Raw genomic sequence first — 18,485 nt, 5'->3', positions numbered from 1 at the left:
GAAAGAAGGAAGAAAGGAAGGAAAGAAAGAAAGAAAGAAAGAAAGAAAGAAAGAAAGAAAGAAAGAAAGAAAGAAAGAAAGAAAGAAAGAAAGAAAGAAAGAAAAAAAGATTCCTTCACTCAAGGAGCTTACAGTCTAATTGCTAGGCACTATTATATTGAGGTAAGAGTACACTAAACACCCAGATCTCTTTCAGACAAAACACTATTTCATACTCATCTTGAATTTGTTAAGCTGATATTTTGGACTCAGGTGTAAGACTCCTCATTTATTTTTAATATGTTTCATCTTACTAGGCTAGGAACAACATTCTAGCCATTCAAGATCTTTTTTTTAAATTCTGCCTCTGCAATTCAATGTATTAGCTCTCCCTCCCACTTTTGTGTCATCTGCAAATTTGAAAAACATGCCATTTAGTCCTTAATCCAAATCATTGATAAAAATGTTAAACAGCAAAGCACAGAGCACAGAGAATTCCAGGAGTATTCCACTGGTCTTCCTTTCAAGTTAACATTGAACCATTAATAACTCACTGGACCCTTTGGGTTCATTGATTAAATCTATTCTGAATTAACTTAGCTAGACTATCAGTCAGCCCATATCTCTCAAACTTGTCCACAAGAAGATCATAAGAGACTTTATCCAATCCTTATTTAAAAATTTAGGTAAATTACATCAATAGCATTCCCCTCTCAAAAAAAGGCAATCATATTAGTCTTGTGTCTGGCATTTTCTGATTCCTACATCTTTTAAATATGCTCAATAAGAATATCTTTAATATTATGTTATAAAGCATAAATGGCCAAGAAATGAAGTCAAGTTAAATAGCCTTACTGTTTAATAGATTCTCTATAGGAAAATGGAACAAATTTGTCCTTTTGAGGTCATGAAACTCTTCTTCTCTCTAATCTCTTCAAGATTACTGACAATGAATCAGCAATCACATACGTTGGGTGTTGGGTTTGGTTTTTTTTTTTTTTTGTTCTTGTTTTTGTTTTTGTTCTTGGTTGCCTGGAATATAATTCATCTGGACCTGGCAATGGGATCTATTCAAGTAGTATTATCTTCATATCTCCTAACCTGTATTTGGCATCAGCTCCCCATTAGCTATTTTTATTTTGTCCTTTCTAGTTCAAAGATCATTCTCTTTGGCAAAGAAATAGAAGCAAAATGAGAATTAAAAAGCTCTTTCTTGCCTTCATTGTCTGTAATCCTTGTCTCAGCCAACTTAACAAAAATTCTTCTCCTTTCTTTACCCTCCTCTATTTCCCAACAGAGTTTTACAAACTTTTTGTTGTTCTCAACTTTTTTGTCAGCTTTGGCTCATTTAGAGCTTTAGCATCTCTGATACTTTTTTAATATGACTTTCTTATGCTTTGGAATTCGCTCTCCATTACCTGCCCTTGCTTCCATATTCTGTACTTGTTTTCTTAAAAACCAAAGCCAGTCCATAAGCTCCTTGATTATCCACAGCAATCTAGTTAAATAATTCCCTCTTTTCCTCCTTGTGAGAACTGTTTCTCTTTGTGTCTCTAGAATGTCAGTCTTGATATCCACCAATCAGTTATAGGACTGACTTCCCTGTAACTTTAGACCATGGAATTCTACCTGTCCTTTCTTGGAATCCAATAAAATTTATTCTCCCTAAATCCTGAGTGCATTTTAGATCATATCCAGCTCTTCTCTTTTTTCCTATAATAAATTCGAAGTTGGAGTGGTCATTCTCCCATGTTTCATATAATTTTCATTCCGGTTCTTCCTTGAAGCTGAGAATCAGATCCAGAATAGGTAGTTGTATTAGTTTCCCCACCTTTTTAAAGATACAATTAGCATTTTTATTCTGTGCTTTCATCCTGCATCTAGTACAAAGAGTCTCACCCTAATGCAGATTGAACTCATTTTTTTAATAATCATATGCTATAACTCAAGTATGCCCCTACTTCAAGCTAAATGGATTGTACCCAATCTACCTGTAGTGAACGGCTAAGTTTCAGGACATAATAATAAAAGATAACATTTATATAACATACTAAATTTTATAAAATAGTTTACATATCATTTCATTTAATGCCCCTGACTACTCCTACTGGACAGTATAATTTCCATTGGTCACTTTTTCATGCTGTAACAAGTCAATACAAGGCTTGTGATGACTGCTGACTTGTTGCTTGACATTGTATATAAAGCCTACACAAGCTGTCACTTCTTTGGTTCAACATAGCTTTGAATAGTCACAGCTTGGAGCAGCAAAGATGGCCAAGTAAAAAGGAACAGTACAACCCAAGTCTCTTCCACAATTACTGCAACAAAGATCAAGGGAGATCAACAGACTCAGTGGTGAACAGAAAATCCAGGAGGAAATCACAGTGGGTCATTTTTCAGCCCAGATTAGTATATGAAGATGGTCAGAAGCCTGCGAACACTAGGGATGGAGTCCAGCCAAGAAAGCCACTGCAAAGTTTTCCAGACTGAGTTTTGGACTAGGGTCTGTGGCTATGTACAGGAAAAGGAGAAGAAATAGACATAAACCAACAGCCGTGTCCAAAGTGGATTACAAATCCAACCAAGACCAAGTCTGAGGCCTGCAGCTGTTTACCTGGGAAGGGAGGGAAGACCAACAGTGAGCCTGTAGCTGTATTACTCAAAAACCAGAGTAAGACCCTAGAGTCATCTATAGTTCCCAGGGATGACAGTTGAATAATCAGGGTAAGGAATGTGGACAAGCGGTGCACCATGAAGTTGTCATTCTAAACCTGCAAGGTCTGTCAGGTTCTTGACAGGGACTATGGCCAGAATTGTATTCTAGAACTCCAACCAGAGGCAAGCTTGCAGATGTGTCTTTCAGACCCAGACTGGGGTTGGTAGCCTATGAAGTCCAAATGAAGGGGGCAGCAAGCAGATGGATCATGCCCTAGAGCAGACTACTGGTGTTGCTCTAAAAGTATGAAAGCTCCGTGATCCTTGAAGAACACAACATTCATTAACAAGAGCAATCAGTGTCATGACCCTGGATAATACAGGTGAGGACCAAAAAAGGCCAATTTTTCTCCAGAAGAGTACAAGGCCTCACCCTAAAAAGAAGTTCAAATTCACTCCAAAATAGAACATCTGAAAGGCAGAAGAAAATAAACGTAGATAATCAATTGGCTAACTTGATTGTTAAGAATGAAAACTATATACCAGTATCAAAAACAAATAAGCAGGTTTCAAAACAAAAGATGAAAGGAAATTATTGGAGACTATTCTGCCCAACTATGTATGTGTGTGTATGTTTATGTGAGTACATATGTACTATACCCAATTAACAAACTAAATGGGGGGCAGCTAGGTGGTGCAGTGGACAGAGCTCTGGCTTTGGAGTCAGGAGGACCTGAGTTCAAATTCAGCCTCAGACACTTAGTACTTACTAGCTGTGTGACCCTGGGCAAGTCACCTCACCAAAAAAAAAAAAAAAAAAAACCTAAACCAAATGAAATGGACAAATATTTTTTGAAAATGTAAAATGCCCAGATTAACAGAAGAAATTGGGAACTTAACCCAATTTCAGAAAAATAAACTGAACAAGACAGAATTGAACCCCTCAAAAAAGATCAGATGGATTTATAACCTAATTCTATCAAATATTTAAAGAACAATTAAACAAATATTATATAAATGACTTGAAAAATGGGAAAAGGGGTCCTATAAAATCCCTTCTATGACACAAATGTGGTCTTAATATCTAAACCAAAGAGAGTCAAAACAGAGAAGGAAAACTATAAATCAGTATCTTCAATAAAAAAATAATAGCAAAGAAGCTACAGTAACATTTCAAAAAGCATACATTACTGTCAGGTTGGATACCAGGAATGAAGACTTGATTCAATATTAGGAAAGCTATAAATATAATAGACTATACTAGTAACAAGGATAATCTAAAATCACAAGATTATATCTAAACATGCGGAATAAGCTACTGTTATTGTATTTTAATGGCGTACTTTGGTTTTTAAAACAATAAAAAGCAAAAGAATATAAATATGGCAAATAACATTTATACAAAACTAAAATCCAACATCATTTGTAGTGAGGATAAACTAGAGGCACAGCCAATAAAATCAGGAGTAAATCAAGAATGTCCATCACTACAATTGTGACAGTATTAGAAATGTGAGGTAGAGCAGTAAGACAAGAAAAACAAATGAGGGAATAAACATAGGCATAAAAGAAACAAAATCATTGCTTTTTTGCAGAGGATATTGTAGTTTATTAAAGGAAATACAGAGAGTTAACCAAAAAATGTAATTGAAATAATAACTTCAGCAAAATTGCAGGTTATAAAATAAATCCACACAAATCATCAGAATTTCTGTATACTACCAATAAAACCCAGCAGGAGGAGATAGAAAGAGAATTTCCAATCAGATTAACTATAGAAGTTACAAAATATTTGGGAATCTACCTACTTTATATTTATTTTCTTCACTTATCCACTGGCCTGTGGTGACTAGATTATTATTATAAGAATAGTCTATTATATGCCTATAATGCATACTCAGTTTCTTTTGAAAATGCCTGCAAAATTCTGCTATAAATAAAAGACTGTAATCTGACATTATTAGATAAAAATAATGATATTTACTTTAAAGTTTGTTTTACATTCTCTCTCATTTGAGCTTCAAAACAACTCTGTGAAGGACTAAAGTTATTATTCTCCACATTTTGCAGACAGGGACATTGATGATCAGAGAGGTTAAGTGACCTATCATATAGTGACCATTGTCATTATCAAAAGAGGAATTTGAACAAGTCCAGCTCACATAGCACATGTTAGGAAAATTATTTATTATAAACAGTATGGTAATGTATCCTTGAAATGAAAGTAAATTTATTATGGCATTTAAACCAACATGATACCAGAATCATAAGGAATGACCAATGGCTGCAAAAGTTCCTACCATGATCTTTTTCTCTATTGTCATCAAAAAATGATGCTCCTCTGACCATAATCTCCTTTGAATCTATCTTTCCCTATGTCTCTCCTCTCCTCCTTGCCTTCATCTCCACTCCTCGGTACTTTCTCAGGCCATTACCCATGTTCTGACTTCACTTCTTTCTCCCTTTTCTAATATGGACCCAACAGTTAGCCAAATCAATACTACATTATCATCTATTCCCAAAATTCTTTATCCCTTTTATCATACTGCCTCATCCCTTGCCAAATTTCAGCCCCAGATTATCCCTACCATTTACCTTTTATTCTCCTACTATCAGGCTAATAAATGGAGTTGGAGAAAATCACAAAACCATGATAACTGGGTATACATCATAGATTCATGTTCACAAAACCATAACTGGGTATACATCATAGATTCATGTTATCAAACTTTCACTGGATCCTTACAGCAGCAGGGAAATCCTTTTATTCTTTCTTAATTGATCCAAATCTCACTTCCTATGTAAATTATTTATTCCAAACCTCTTCTCAAGACTCTCACATCTCCCTGTTTCCTTCTTCTCTTAACTGAAGATCTTGTCTCTTTCCTGAGAAAATTGAGACCATTCTATGTGAGCTCCATTTTATCCCTTTCTCTTCATCTCAATGTCCCTAGATGCCCCTCCCCCAGCTCTCTTCCTTTCCCATAGTGTTCTGGATAATAATTGGGTGGCCCTTCTCCATGCCAAGGCCAACTTCTCTACATGTGTTTTTGATCCCTTCCCTTCCTATCTTCTCCCAGCAGATTGAAATCTCAATCATACTTTCTCTAATTTTCAACCTCTTCCTACCTACTGGTTCCTTCTCTACTGCCTTCAAACATGGACAAGTCTCCTCCAAGCACCCCCAAACCTTCACTAGATCCTACCAATCCCTCAAACTATCATCCTTTATCAGTTTCTCATCCAAAATCCTAAAAAAAAAACTATCTATACTCATTATATCCATTTCGTCTCTTCTTATCCTTGGGTGCAGCCTTTTGACTGAGTCCATGTTTTACAGAACAAATTCTTTTATTAAGGGGATTGTTCTGTGAAGTTCAGATTCAATCAAAGGGCCACACTTGAGGACCTAAAGGGCCACATGTGGCTTCTAGGCCACAGGTTTCCCACCCCTGCTCTAGGCTCTCCTAGTTTTCTTTCTACCTGTATCATCGCTCCTTCTCAGTCTCCTTTGCTACAACAAATGAACGATTGTGGAAAACCATAATCATCCAGATCATACCACCTAACTGTTAGTGTTCTTTAAGGCCCTATCCTAGTCCCACTACTCTTCTCTATCTACACACTCTCTTGGTAATGCCCTGCCTCCTCATCTCTACTCATAGAATCTCTTCAATACATGAAGTAGTTCTTGATCCCCTCAACTGTTCATGCTCTCCTCAAACTACCTCAAACGTAACCATAATGTATATATACTCTTCATGTTTATACACACACACACACACACACACACACACACACTTGTTTCCTCCTCCTTTAGATGTAATCTCCTTGCAAGCAGGAATTGACTCATTGTATTTGTATCTCCAGTATGTACCACATTGTAGGAAATATTTCATCATTTGATTACTCTCCCACTAGCCACTGAATGAACAGACTAGGTAACCTACTGCCCTTAAATGACTTTACCCTGTTACCTTGCCTCAAGCCTGTCCCTTTTTTCCCTCTTCCAAGTAATCACTCAGTTGTACATCATGTTAATTAGGCCACCATCCTATGCTCCACAAATTCTTGTCATCCTTGAAAATTTTTTGTCATCCTTGAAAAATTCACTAATGTATGTGATTAATGACTGTCAATTGTCAAATGCCTAACATGGCAGTGGCTCTTTCATGCACCAGTATAAACATTTGAAGAATCTAGTGAAGTTGGTTTTGAAATGCTGGTAATTCATAAAAGAGATGGTTGTATTCCTATATCAAAACAAATGCCACTTTGGAACTACTCTTGCCCATTTGGTCATGATAAATACTACCCAAACCTGATCCATAGCAAAATAACACAGCTGGGATTGCCAGAACAAAACAAAAAACCAATCACACAGTCCTAAAGGTGCCAATGTCTGTTTCTGACAGGCTCTAGGAGGTATCAATGTTGCCACAACCATAAATTTAACAGTAACATAGATAAGGTGCTTTGACAAAACCTCCTATTATCCTCTAGAATTCCAACAGCAGGGGGATAGCCTATATTCCACCTGAACCAACCCCTTTTTGGCTTACTGGAGGAGTTGTCTTTATGAGTGCTGCTGTTATTAATACTCTGTCCTTTGCTACAGGAACACCCTAAAGGAAGGAAATGGTTTCCAAAGGTGAAATTAGGGAGGCAGCAAGAGCTATATTTGTGGCCACTCAAACTATTACTATTAAACTCCTGCTTTGTCCTTTACTCCCCAGATCTAAAATGATGATTCCTAAAAGGGCAGAGAAAAAAGTGAGGCCACCTTGGAATCTAGGGATCATGGCAGCCACCATGGCTCGCTACCTTGGAAAGTCTTCCCTCTTCTCACCTACTACCATGAAATTACTCACTCTACATTGACAGAATTCTGGGACCATTTTAGAAATACTAGCAACTTTCCTTCTCTTCTTCTCTTCTCTAAATACATCACCTAATTACAACCCAGTCGATGCAGAAGCCAGTGTTTGCTTCCCAAGGCAAAGGTTGCACCTGCTCCCTTCCCTACCCCTAGGGGAGCAAATACATTGCTTACCCCACTACGACCAACAACCAAATAGCTGTGAGTTCCTCATGGCATACATAGACATAGTTTATATTTAATCAATCCTTAGGGAATTGTGCAAGCTTGTCAAAAACTTACATTGGTTAACTGAGTGAATTCCATGAAGAACTGAGCTTATTTTACTAATTTATCTGAGATCAACCTTTTAATTATTAGTAAATGGCAATTGTGTTCAACAATGTTTAGGCAACATTTAAATTATCAACCATGTCTCAAAACAATCTATTCTCTATTACCATCAACAAAACCCTGCAAATACTCAGACCCTGACCAATAAATATTTATAAATTTTCTCTTCTGAAATTAATCCAAACATAATAGTCATCATAATATGTAATTTCAGCTCTTTTGAATGCTATTTTTAGAATTTAAGGATGTACTTTCACTTGCTATACTGCAAGACACTTTATTTAACATACACATTCATACACACATGTATTATCATAAAAAGAAATGATGGAGTCAATCATATAGGCACATTTTATTATCATGTGTTATTGCATTTATTTCAAAAAGTTGTAGATAGGCAAAAACAGTCTGAATATTAAACATCTTAGTAAGTATCTTGGAATGTTCATGGGAAAATATATCTTTCAAAGAAAAAAATTGGATCTGCTTTCAGACAAATTTAAAAATAAGATACAATTTTGTTTCTTTTTCATCAAAAGAAGAAAAAAGTAGACACCAAAGAAAGCTGTAAATGTACATATTTTCATTTATCTATCAACATAAAAAAGACACACACAAGGCCTGTGAGAATACAATATTCATTCTGCTGCAGAAGAACAGACATTGCATAACAATGAGATTTGCTAATGAAATCAACCATCAACCTGGAATACATATGTATTAAACCAAGACCTCAGTGTCATTTTCTTTTTGCATCGTTTGTTCTTTCTTTCATTTTTCTCGACCTTTCAATATTGTGTCCTCTTTTAGCTTTTACTGCTTTGGTAAGCCAAAATCATTCAGTACTGTAATATTATACTGCACTGCTTTCAATTTACCATGTTTATTTTTTAAAATGTAAATCCTAATTGTTCTGCTTCTATCAGCACTGTTAATGTACCTTTGAAAGAAAAATCAATGGATGCTAGCTATGGAAACAATGCAGGTTTATTTCTATAACAAATTCTTGTAATATGTCTAATAAAATTTTTGTTACAGTTGGAGAATAAATCTCACAGAAACTTTTACAGCTAGGCTAGTGCTTATCTAGCAGATAATCAATAAAAAATAATAATATTTATTTATATTTGAAAGCCTTCTGTTCAACTTGTAATAACCTAATTCCTTAGGTACTTTCAGCTATTGAAAAGCAGTCAGTGAAATGTCAGTGGCATAAACATGTGGGATTTAGTAGCCAACAAAATGACAACCATTTCCATATTTTTAGTGACATTCAAACTGCAAAAGCTTTGGAAAAATCCATCAAATGTTTCTACTGCATCTGGCCTAGAAATGCTCATTGTTCAACAGTGATATTTATTAAAGGTATGTAATTATAAGTAATTTTTCCAAAGTACTTTAAAATTTTATTCAAGAGTACGACTCACAAGTATCCATAAATGTTGAAACGCATTGTAAAAATCTGCAGGAGTATAGCCTCTCCTTTAAATGAGAGCCACGCTATTTGCCCAGGATCCATTTCCATCCTTGTAAATGCAACCTATTTAGTAATTAAACGGCTATCTATCCTATTGGTTGCCTGACTGCACAAATTAGATTTTAAATTCACCTGTGCAACTGATAAAATTAATGCCCTATCCTGTATATAATTGTTACTAATTCACAAAACCAATAATTGTTAAGAAAGCAGCAGTACTACAAACTGAAAGAGCTGACAGCAACCACAGTAGTAAGTCTACTACCTTCATTTTCATGGTACCTTAGTGCCTAGCTTCAAGGAACAAGCTACATTTTTTTACAAATAGCAGCAAGAACTGCAATAGAATCCTAAAAATAGACATTGTATTAGATATTCTGGGTGAGACAAATCCTCATCATAAAGTTGCTACAGACACAGTCTAATAGTTCACAATTTATGTTTCCCTCCGCCCCCCACTGCAGAGTAAAGTATATTTGAAATACTAAAGAAGGATTTTAAATGAACAATATGTGTAGGCACAAAGCCATGACTGCTCCATGAAAGTACTACCTTAATAAGGAATAAGGCCCATTGTAAGGAGCTATTAAAACTGGCAAGAGGAAATTCAGATATGAGTCAGTTTCCCAAATATGGCAAAGCAAATACCTGAAGCCTGGTTGCCACAAGAAACAAAACTGTAATCTTAAAGCTATGGCCCCAAGCTTTGGAAATTCTTGAGCCTTTAGATCAAAGGTTTTGAGCCTGTGGTCCATGAACTTTAAAAAAAATTTATATATAAATATATATATATATATAAAAAACTGTATTTCAACTTAATTGGCTTCATTTGCACTGCCATACATTTTATGCATTTAAAAAATTATCCTCAAAGGAGTCCACATAGGCTTCACCAGACTGGCAAAGGGGTCCATGACAGAACTCCACACACAAATATCAGAAAATTGGATGTGCTAGGAATCATTAATGGGCAGGTACAGGCACTGGATTGGGAGTCCAAAAACCCTGGTTTGAATCCCAGTTCTATTACCTGCTGTATGATAGGCAAATCATTTTTCCTCTTTGGGCCTGAGATTCTTCATTGATAAAATAAGGTTGTTGGTCTGATAATCTCTAAATTGCTTTCTAATCCTAAATTCTATGAACTAATCAGTATAACTCTCATTTATATAATGCTTTGAAGTAGACAAAGTATTTTATTTTGAACAAGCTCTTATGTAGCATTATTTCCAAATAAAGGAACTGATGCTCTGGGATTTTAAGGGACTAGCCAAAGGTGAGAGTATCAGAATCAGGACTTAAATCCAGATTATATGATTCCAACTCCAGTATTTTTTAGACTGTGATGCTCCTTTACTTACATTAATAATTATTACAAAATGGAATGGTCTTAGAAGAAACATTTTGCTGAACACATTCCAAGTCATTTAAGTTGTATACAAGAAGTAATGCTGGATTTGAAGTCAGAATAATTAGATTCTGATATTTATTGTGTGACCACAGGCAAGTCATTTAAAACTCTTTGGGCCTCAGTTTCTTCATCTATGAAATGAAAGGGTATACTAGATGATAACTAAAGGCCATTTCCATACAAATAAAACTGAAGAGGAGTATTTATACTATTTAAGAGAATAATACCTAAAATTTTAAACGCATTTCGAAACACCATGGTTACACAATTATTTTGTTGGCCAGAAAGCATTTTATCTATTCATTTAATTCAATCCAACATTTATTAAGTACCAACTACATGCAAGGCATTATGCTAGACACTAGGAATATAAAAACAACAAAAAACAGCCTTTGCCTGCAAGGGACTATCAGGCAGTTTTCATTTTACAGTTTACATTCCTTAATCCAGGGCCTCAAGAATTTCTTCTTGAAATGAATGGCATCAACCCATCCTTAATCTAATTCATGGTGTTTGAAAGTCATAAAACCTCATTTTTCAAAAGGTCTGTATTCAGACTTTCCATTCATTCATATTGGCCTTTCCCCTAAGGAGAACAAATCTGTTTCTGTATTACATTACCCTATAAATACAGTGGCAAATCTTGGTTATAGGTCACTGGTGTTATATCCAAATAGAAACAGATCTCTGCCATTGCATATTGACTTAGAAAACCACAAATTAACATTATTTGTGTTGTACTGTATTTTTATATATTTTATTAAACATTTCCCAATTACATTTAATATGGTTCAGCAGCTATAGGTGATATATAATCATAATATTTCTAAAGGCCCAGCAATGTATTAAGTTCACATCAAAACAGATAATACTGAAATAGCAGGCAAATATTCATTCATTTTCATAATTATGCCAATCCATAAATTGATGGTGAGAATGTTACTTCTCAAGTGTATATTTTGTACTGGGCAAGAGTCCTGGCTGGCTGACAGGCATCTCTACATAAATGATTTTAAGTATTAAGAACCATTCAGCTTTACCCTTGCTATGCTTCACCTTCTTTCCCTTAATCAAAAAAGGTCATGCTGCAATGTAACTTTATATTTCACAATTCGTGGTGATGGGCACCCATTACAGAACTGCAATCCATTGGGGTGTATAGGCTGTAAAAAAAGTGGTTTGCCTTTCAACAAGTCTTTAGAAACTGGTTTGCCATATAATGGGTACCCACGTCATAACACACGAAATTACATCTATAGTGTCTGATCATACTAGTCAGATACTGCTCAAAGCAAAAACTACAACCTGACTGAAACACTTTAAAAGAACATATTCTACCACAGCAACCTTGACCCCATAAAGCAAAGGGTCATTTTCATCTGTGACGTACAGTGATTGCTTTCTATAATGTTAACTATTGTCAAGTGGTTTTAGTAGGTTATCGTTGTGAAATGCCTCCACTTTTAATTTTAACAATGACTTATTACTCTTCAGTATAGGTCAACTGTCCAATTGAACATACTGTACATGATGTTCTACACTCTTGGGGCTATATATTCCTCTTGAACCGCAAGAAAATCTCATTGACACATGCAGCAATTTTGTAAAATAATACAGCATATGACTTTTAAAATACTTATAAACAAGCAGAGCATCTGCTACATGTAATTTTAAAAGACAACTTCTAAATAAGCAACTCTAGCATATATACATTTAAGTGACTCAGGTATTTGATGGATGAAGCTATATAGTTTATATACATGTATCTTAAATTTAAAGACATAAAATCAACATAACACGGTAAAAAATTTGCTGAGTAGCTTAATAATGATCTGGAAAATATACTGAAATGGCATGTGCCCATAAAATTGGGTTCACTTTTTATAAAAAAAAAGTCAGAAATTTATTTTTGCCATTTCAGTGTATTTTCCAGGTCACTATTATAGTTTTCCTAATTTATGCATTTTTTTGCATAAAGCTCATACAACTGTATAAATAATATTTTATAGCTATATGATCTTTCGTGTCCCTTTATTTCCTTGGGCCTTGGTTTCCTCATTTTTAAAAATAAAAAAGGAAGATTCAACCAGACGGTCTTCAAGATCCTTCCATCTAGAGAGTGTCTTTGTCTCTGGAAAAGTTGTATTTTTACATGAAAACATTTACATATCAACTTAAACATTTCTATCACTTATCTTGCCTAGAATTACAAGCTCCTTTAAAAGTTCATTTGATAGGTTCTAGGTAAGACACTTGTGGGTTTTTTTTTTAAACAACAAAACACCTTGATTTGGACTGAATTATGATATCTACTATGTCTACTTTTGGTACAGAAAAGCTGAAGACAATTTATTAAAGGCTGGGAGAAATTCTAGAATTAAGGTCACAGCCTTGTGTGTGTGTTGAACTTCCAGCAAAACATCTCTGATGCTCCAAAGCTGCCATTTTTCTTCCTTGACAAAGACTCCATCTGCCACAGAGCCATTTACAGCTTCAGAGTCAGAATATCAATGATTTCCAACCATTCTGCAAGTCTGCTTTCACCTTGACATCACCTCTGTAATACATCTAAAACAGATGATACATATATCCCCTCTACAAGCTCTAAGCCTATGCTTTATTCAGGTGATAGGTATTAAAGCTGTCCTCTAATGTACCATTTTTTATTCTCACTGAATTGCAGAAGAATTTTTAAAGTGTACATATTTTCTATAATTCTTGTTGGTTTGCTGATACATTCTAAATCAGTTACATTCATAGTACTTTAAAACATGAGACTATACTGTATAATTTTCAATATAGGCTTTATGACAGATAATTTAGATGACTTATCTAGTTTCCATTAAAATAATGTGGTAAAAATTAATTTAATATAAAGTATGTCATTTTGTTAAATAATAGAAATTATAAAAAATGAAAATGTTTAAAGGAACAGAAACATTAAAAGATGAAATTCTTAGAATCTGGATTTTTAAAAAGGTAATTCTAAGCTGTGGAAATTCTCTGAGCTTTAGTTAAAGCCCTTTTTAACCATTTAAAAACATAAAACTAACTGGTTTTACCAATAAAATAATACTAGGGAAATTTTAGTTTTACACTTCCATTTGTTATCTAGAAAAGTAAGGCCTAAAAAATGTTATTCTTCTGAAAAGATGCTATTTACTGACTAAAAAAGTTATCCAAGTCTTTTCTTTCATCCTTTCGGAAAAACAATCACTGTTAAGTTTTCTTTGCTTCTCAGCATCACCATAAATTAAAATAATCATCCTTATTAACTGATATTGCATTACCTTTGTCTCAAAATTAGTCATCTATACAAACTGAATGAGTTTTAAAATGATGTATTCACTTAATGGATAAACATATGAAAGACACGGTGCCAAGTTGGGGGAAGGAAGAAAGTGGCACAAGAAAGAAATACAATTCTATCCCTCTCAAAAAGCTTATAATCTAGCTAAGAAAATCAGAGATAGTAAAGTCAAAAGACAACTAATGATACAAAACAGTATGTATTAAGTGTCAGATGAATATAACAGACAAAATGTGCCATAAGAGTTCATTGCTGGCTGGAGTGGCCAGTGGAAGTTTGCTTCACGGAGGAAGTCAGTTTGGAGCCAGGCTTTGAAGGATGGGCAGGATTCAGTAAACAGATTAAAAGGAAAAGAGAATTCTAAGGGTTTCTGTTTTGTTTTTGAGATTGGATTTCCCTATCTTGTCCAAGGCAGGAAATATAATGTTCATTCATTGGCTGATTCCATGCTAATCCACAAGGGAATTTAGTCCTGTTCTGTTTCCAACTTGGACCAATTCACCCCACCTTATGCTACCTGGTGGTCCCTCCTTTACCTTGCTCCCATGGGCTCACTATATTGATCCAGACTTAAAACAGCAGATCGGTTTTAGCCCTACTACAGCTCACAGCATCCAAGCTCAAGCAATTTCCCATCCTCAGCTTTGCTAGGAGAAGAGATTAAATGCATATGTAATTGTGCCGTTCATGTCCAGTGGAAAAGGAAATTTTAGGCAAGAATGCATGTTCAAATGTGTGGGAGCAGGAAATTATGGAGTCATTTTGAAAGATTAATTTCATATGGTATACCCAATGTACACCAACTGGATTAGATGGAAGCAGGGTGGGTAAAGGGACTGAAGACAAGAATATCAATTAAGAAGCTATTTCAGGAGTTCAAACATGAGCGAAGTTGAGTGGTAGGGGCAGCTAGGTGGCACAGTGGATAGAGCACTGGCCCTGGAGTCAGGAGGACCTGAGTTCAAATCTGACCTCACACATTTGAAATTTACTAGTTGTGTGATCCTGGGCAAGTCACTTAACCCCATTGCCTAGCCCTGCCCCCCCCAAAAAAGTTGGGTGGTAGAAAAAAATGGAATGGAAAGGAAAGGATGAGTGCAAGAGGCATTTCAATGTAACAAGTAAATCTCAGAAACATTTATTAAGTGCCTGCTATTATACGCAAGGCACTGGGATACACACCAGATACTTTGACACTTTGATGAATCTGTGACACTCTCATCAATGAGGGTACTCCTTTTAACAGTTCACAATGAAACAGATCTATTCGTTCTCGTTTTGTGTGACCCTTGTTCATGTTCTCCCATAAATCTTCCAGCGGGAGTCTACCCAAAATGCTAGAGGCCTTCCCCAGGATCTCCTGACCTCATAAGGATACCAATGGAGCATATGGACTGCCCTCCTTTTCTGGTTCTGCATCCTTCACGCTACTTCCCTTGTCCTTTTTCTCCATTATCTCCATTGATCATAGGCTCCAGTCCTCCATGCTCTGCACTGTCTTTTAAGTGATCTGCAACTTTAATTGTTAGTAGACTTTGGCCTTCCATGTCTTAGCCACACAGTATCAATGGAAAAATATTGTTTTAACAAAAAACAGGTTATTGTTTCAGGTAAAAGAGTGGAGATATTAAAAGGACAGCACAATATCCCAAAGGCAAAGCTTTCGCTTAACAAAGCTAATCGTTATTATATCTTTCAAGGAATCTGGTATAATTTTAGCATAAGACATGGGAACACAACATGTTGGAGAGAAGTTTTTGAGGTAGTAATTAATCTAAAGAAATCAAGCTATATATATGTGTGTTGTGTATGGATATATCTATACATGTGTACATACGTACATAAACATACACACATATTCATACATATGTTGTATGTCTATACATACATACATATATATGTACATATATATTCTCTTCACTTTTCAGTCAGTTGTGACTATAAAGTTATGGTCCGCCATAGACTCCTTTGTGAAAGTCTGCTAATTCCTCATTCATATCATTATAAGGGGTATTCTTGATATATGTATAGATTATTCTCATAAAGATTTTGTAGAGATGGCAAAAGGTATATTTCTCAGTAGTTAATATTATTTTCTCTATTGTCTTTCTAAAAAAATAAGGTTCATGATTTCTTTTCAAGTATTTTGTATCCTCCCCTGATTTAACCAATCAATCAATAAGCATTTATTAAGTTTTTCCCAGATGCCAGGCACTGTTACAGGCATAAAAGTAACAAAAGTGCAAATGAGAAAGCCTCTAATTCAAAAAGCTTACAGAAGGTTCACAGATAAGTAAATGTAGGACATATACAAAATAAATATATAGTGATGGTCAGAAGGAGAATTAGCCATTCAGGGAATTAGAAAAGGCTTTTCAAAAGCAGTGGGGCAGTACTTAAGCTGAGTCTAGAAGAGAGCAAAGGATTACGAGTGGCAGAAGAGAGGAGGGGAAACAGTGCAGGCATAGGGGACAACTTTTGCAAAGGCACCAAGGTGGAAGAAGAAATGTGTGCATGGGAAAAAGCAAGGAAGTCAGTTTGGCTGATAAAAAAAAAAACAAAAAACAAATGGAGGGAGTTAACATGTAATCAGCCTGGAAAAGCAGGTTTGGAGTGAAACTGCAAAGGGATTTTAAATGCCAAACAGAGGAGTTTATATTTTATTCTGGAGGTTAATGGGAAGCTACTGAAGCTTCCTTAAGGGGAGTGACATGGTCAGAATTTACTTTAGAAATACCTATTTGGCAATGATACGGAGGATAGATTTCAGAGGATATAGGCTATATGAGGAGACCAATTAGAAGGCTATTGCAATAGTCAAGAAGAGAGGTGATGAAGTCCTGAACTATTATGATTTTATATAAGTCCAGTGAAAAGCTCTGATGCAAGTGACATTGAGGAGGTAGAATTGACACTTGGCAAGTCATTGATTAGAGGGAATAAGTGAGACTGTAGAGTTGAGGATGGCTCCTCAGTTGTGAACCTGGGTGCTGAATCAAGAGTGGTGGTGCCCTTGACCAAAATAAGGAGGTTAGGAGGAGGGGAAGTGGGTTTGAGGGAGGAAATAATGAGATTGGTTTCAGGCATGTTGAGTCTGTGAGGCCTGTGGGACATTTCATCAATTTCAGGTATCTTGAGAATCAGTCCGTCAGAATACTAACATAAAAGGACACAGTTCAGGGACTAAAGCAGATGAGGTATAGTATCTACATGAATAACCTAATGTAATTTAAAGCAAAAGCATATAGGAAGATTCCAAACAAAATGCCATGAGAGATTTGAGGAAGAGTCCACATCTATCAAGGAACTGAAGAATCAAGGGATCTCAGTGACTCACTGGATATATAGGGAACCGGGAAAATTTTACTGAAGACTGGAACCCAGGTGATCATGGTACTATTAAGAGAAATTTTCCTTTGAAGGAAACTGAGGGTGAGAGATCATTTTAATAATCTTTTTAAAAAGAAAATAACATTAAAGAGATAAAGGAGTCTATCTGTTATAATAAAAAGAACACTGTACTGTAGCCCAGGAGACCTGGTAATTATAGTTCCAGTTCTTTCACTAATGAGCTATGTGACCTTAGATTAGTCACTTTAGTTCTCTGGGCCTGAGCTTTCTCACTGGTAGGCCAAGAGAATTATTGCAAATTAATACTATGCAACTTTATCCATAGAACTCTGATTACCACAGGATGTGAATAAAGGTTCCTTAAGAGAATTTTGATTCCTGCTATTTTTTACTTCTAAGATATTAAATATAAAATTATAGGCATATTAAAAGTATGTTTTACATGTAGCAACGTTTGAGTATGAAATAGACTTAATTTCCTCTCTTTTGTTACCTACAATTGATCCTGGGGAATATTTCACAGAAGACATCACATCTGAATTGGGTTTTGGTAGGTGAGTAGAAATCCAACAGTGAAGGAGTCAGAGAAGACCACATTCAAGACACAGGGAACAGTATTAACAAAGGTAAGAGAAGTGAGATCATTCAAGGCAAGTTCTAAGGGCAGAAAGTATAGTCCTGTTTGACTAGAACATAGATGAAATGATGAAGAGGAATATAAAATAAGGTTTGAAAGACAAATTGTGGAGGTCCTTGAATAGCAGACAAATAAGACTGAGTCTTACTTCATCTAAAAAAAAGAGCCACTGATGATTTTTGCAGAGAAGATTTCGATATCCACATGACTTACAGTGGTGATGGAGTGAAAAGATCAATGGACATTTAATCAGCCAGGAGAGACTTGGGCTCAAATCCTACTTCCAGTACGTATACTAGTTGCATTACCATGGGCAAGTCACCCAAGTTTATACCTCCAAACTTCAGTTTCCTCATCTGTAAAATAGAGATAATCATGACTCTAATACCTACCATGTTGTTGTGGTTGGGTTGTTTTGTTGTTAATAAGGAGGAAATGAAGTAATACATG

At 35.5% G+C, this 18,485-nt stretch overlaps 1 protein-coding gene across 15 annotated transcripts in view; it reads right to left on the bottom strand.

Moving 5' to 3' along the window:
* The window catches only part of LOC114045671 (bromodomain adjacent to zinc finger domain protein 2B), a 342,755-nt gene that overhangs the window by 217,784 nt on the left and 106,486 nt on the right, over nucleotides 1–18,485 (bottom strand). The window contains exon 1 of one of the 15 annotated variants that reach the window (XM_027865754.1): nucleotides 18,249–18,335. The exons of the other annotated variants lie outside the window; for them this stretch is intronic. The gene's annotated coding sequence lies outside the window, so the exon portion shown is untranslated. Of the gene's footprint in view, nucleotides 1–18,248; nucleotides 18,336–18,485 lie in introns of those variants that run through there. 15 annotated transcript variants of the gene reach the window in all.

The sequence above is a fragment of the Vombatus ursinus genome, unplaced genomic scaffold, assembly GCF_900497805.2.
Source record: "Vombatus ursinus unplaced genomic scaffold, bare-nosed wombat genome assembly UNPS02014779.1, whole genome shotgun sequence".
NCBI lineage: Eukaryota > Metazoa > Chordata > Mammalia > Diprotodontia > Vombatidae > Vombatus > Vombatus ursinus.
The sequence above is the reverse complement of the archived record's forward strand: the minus strand, read 5'-3'. Positions and strand labels throughout refer to the sequence as shown.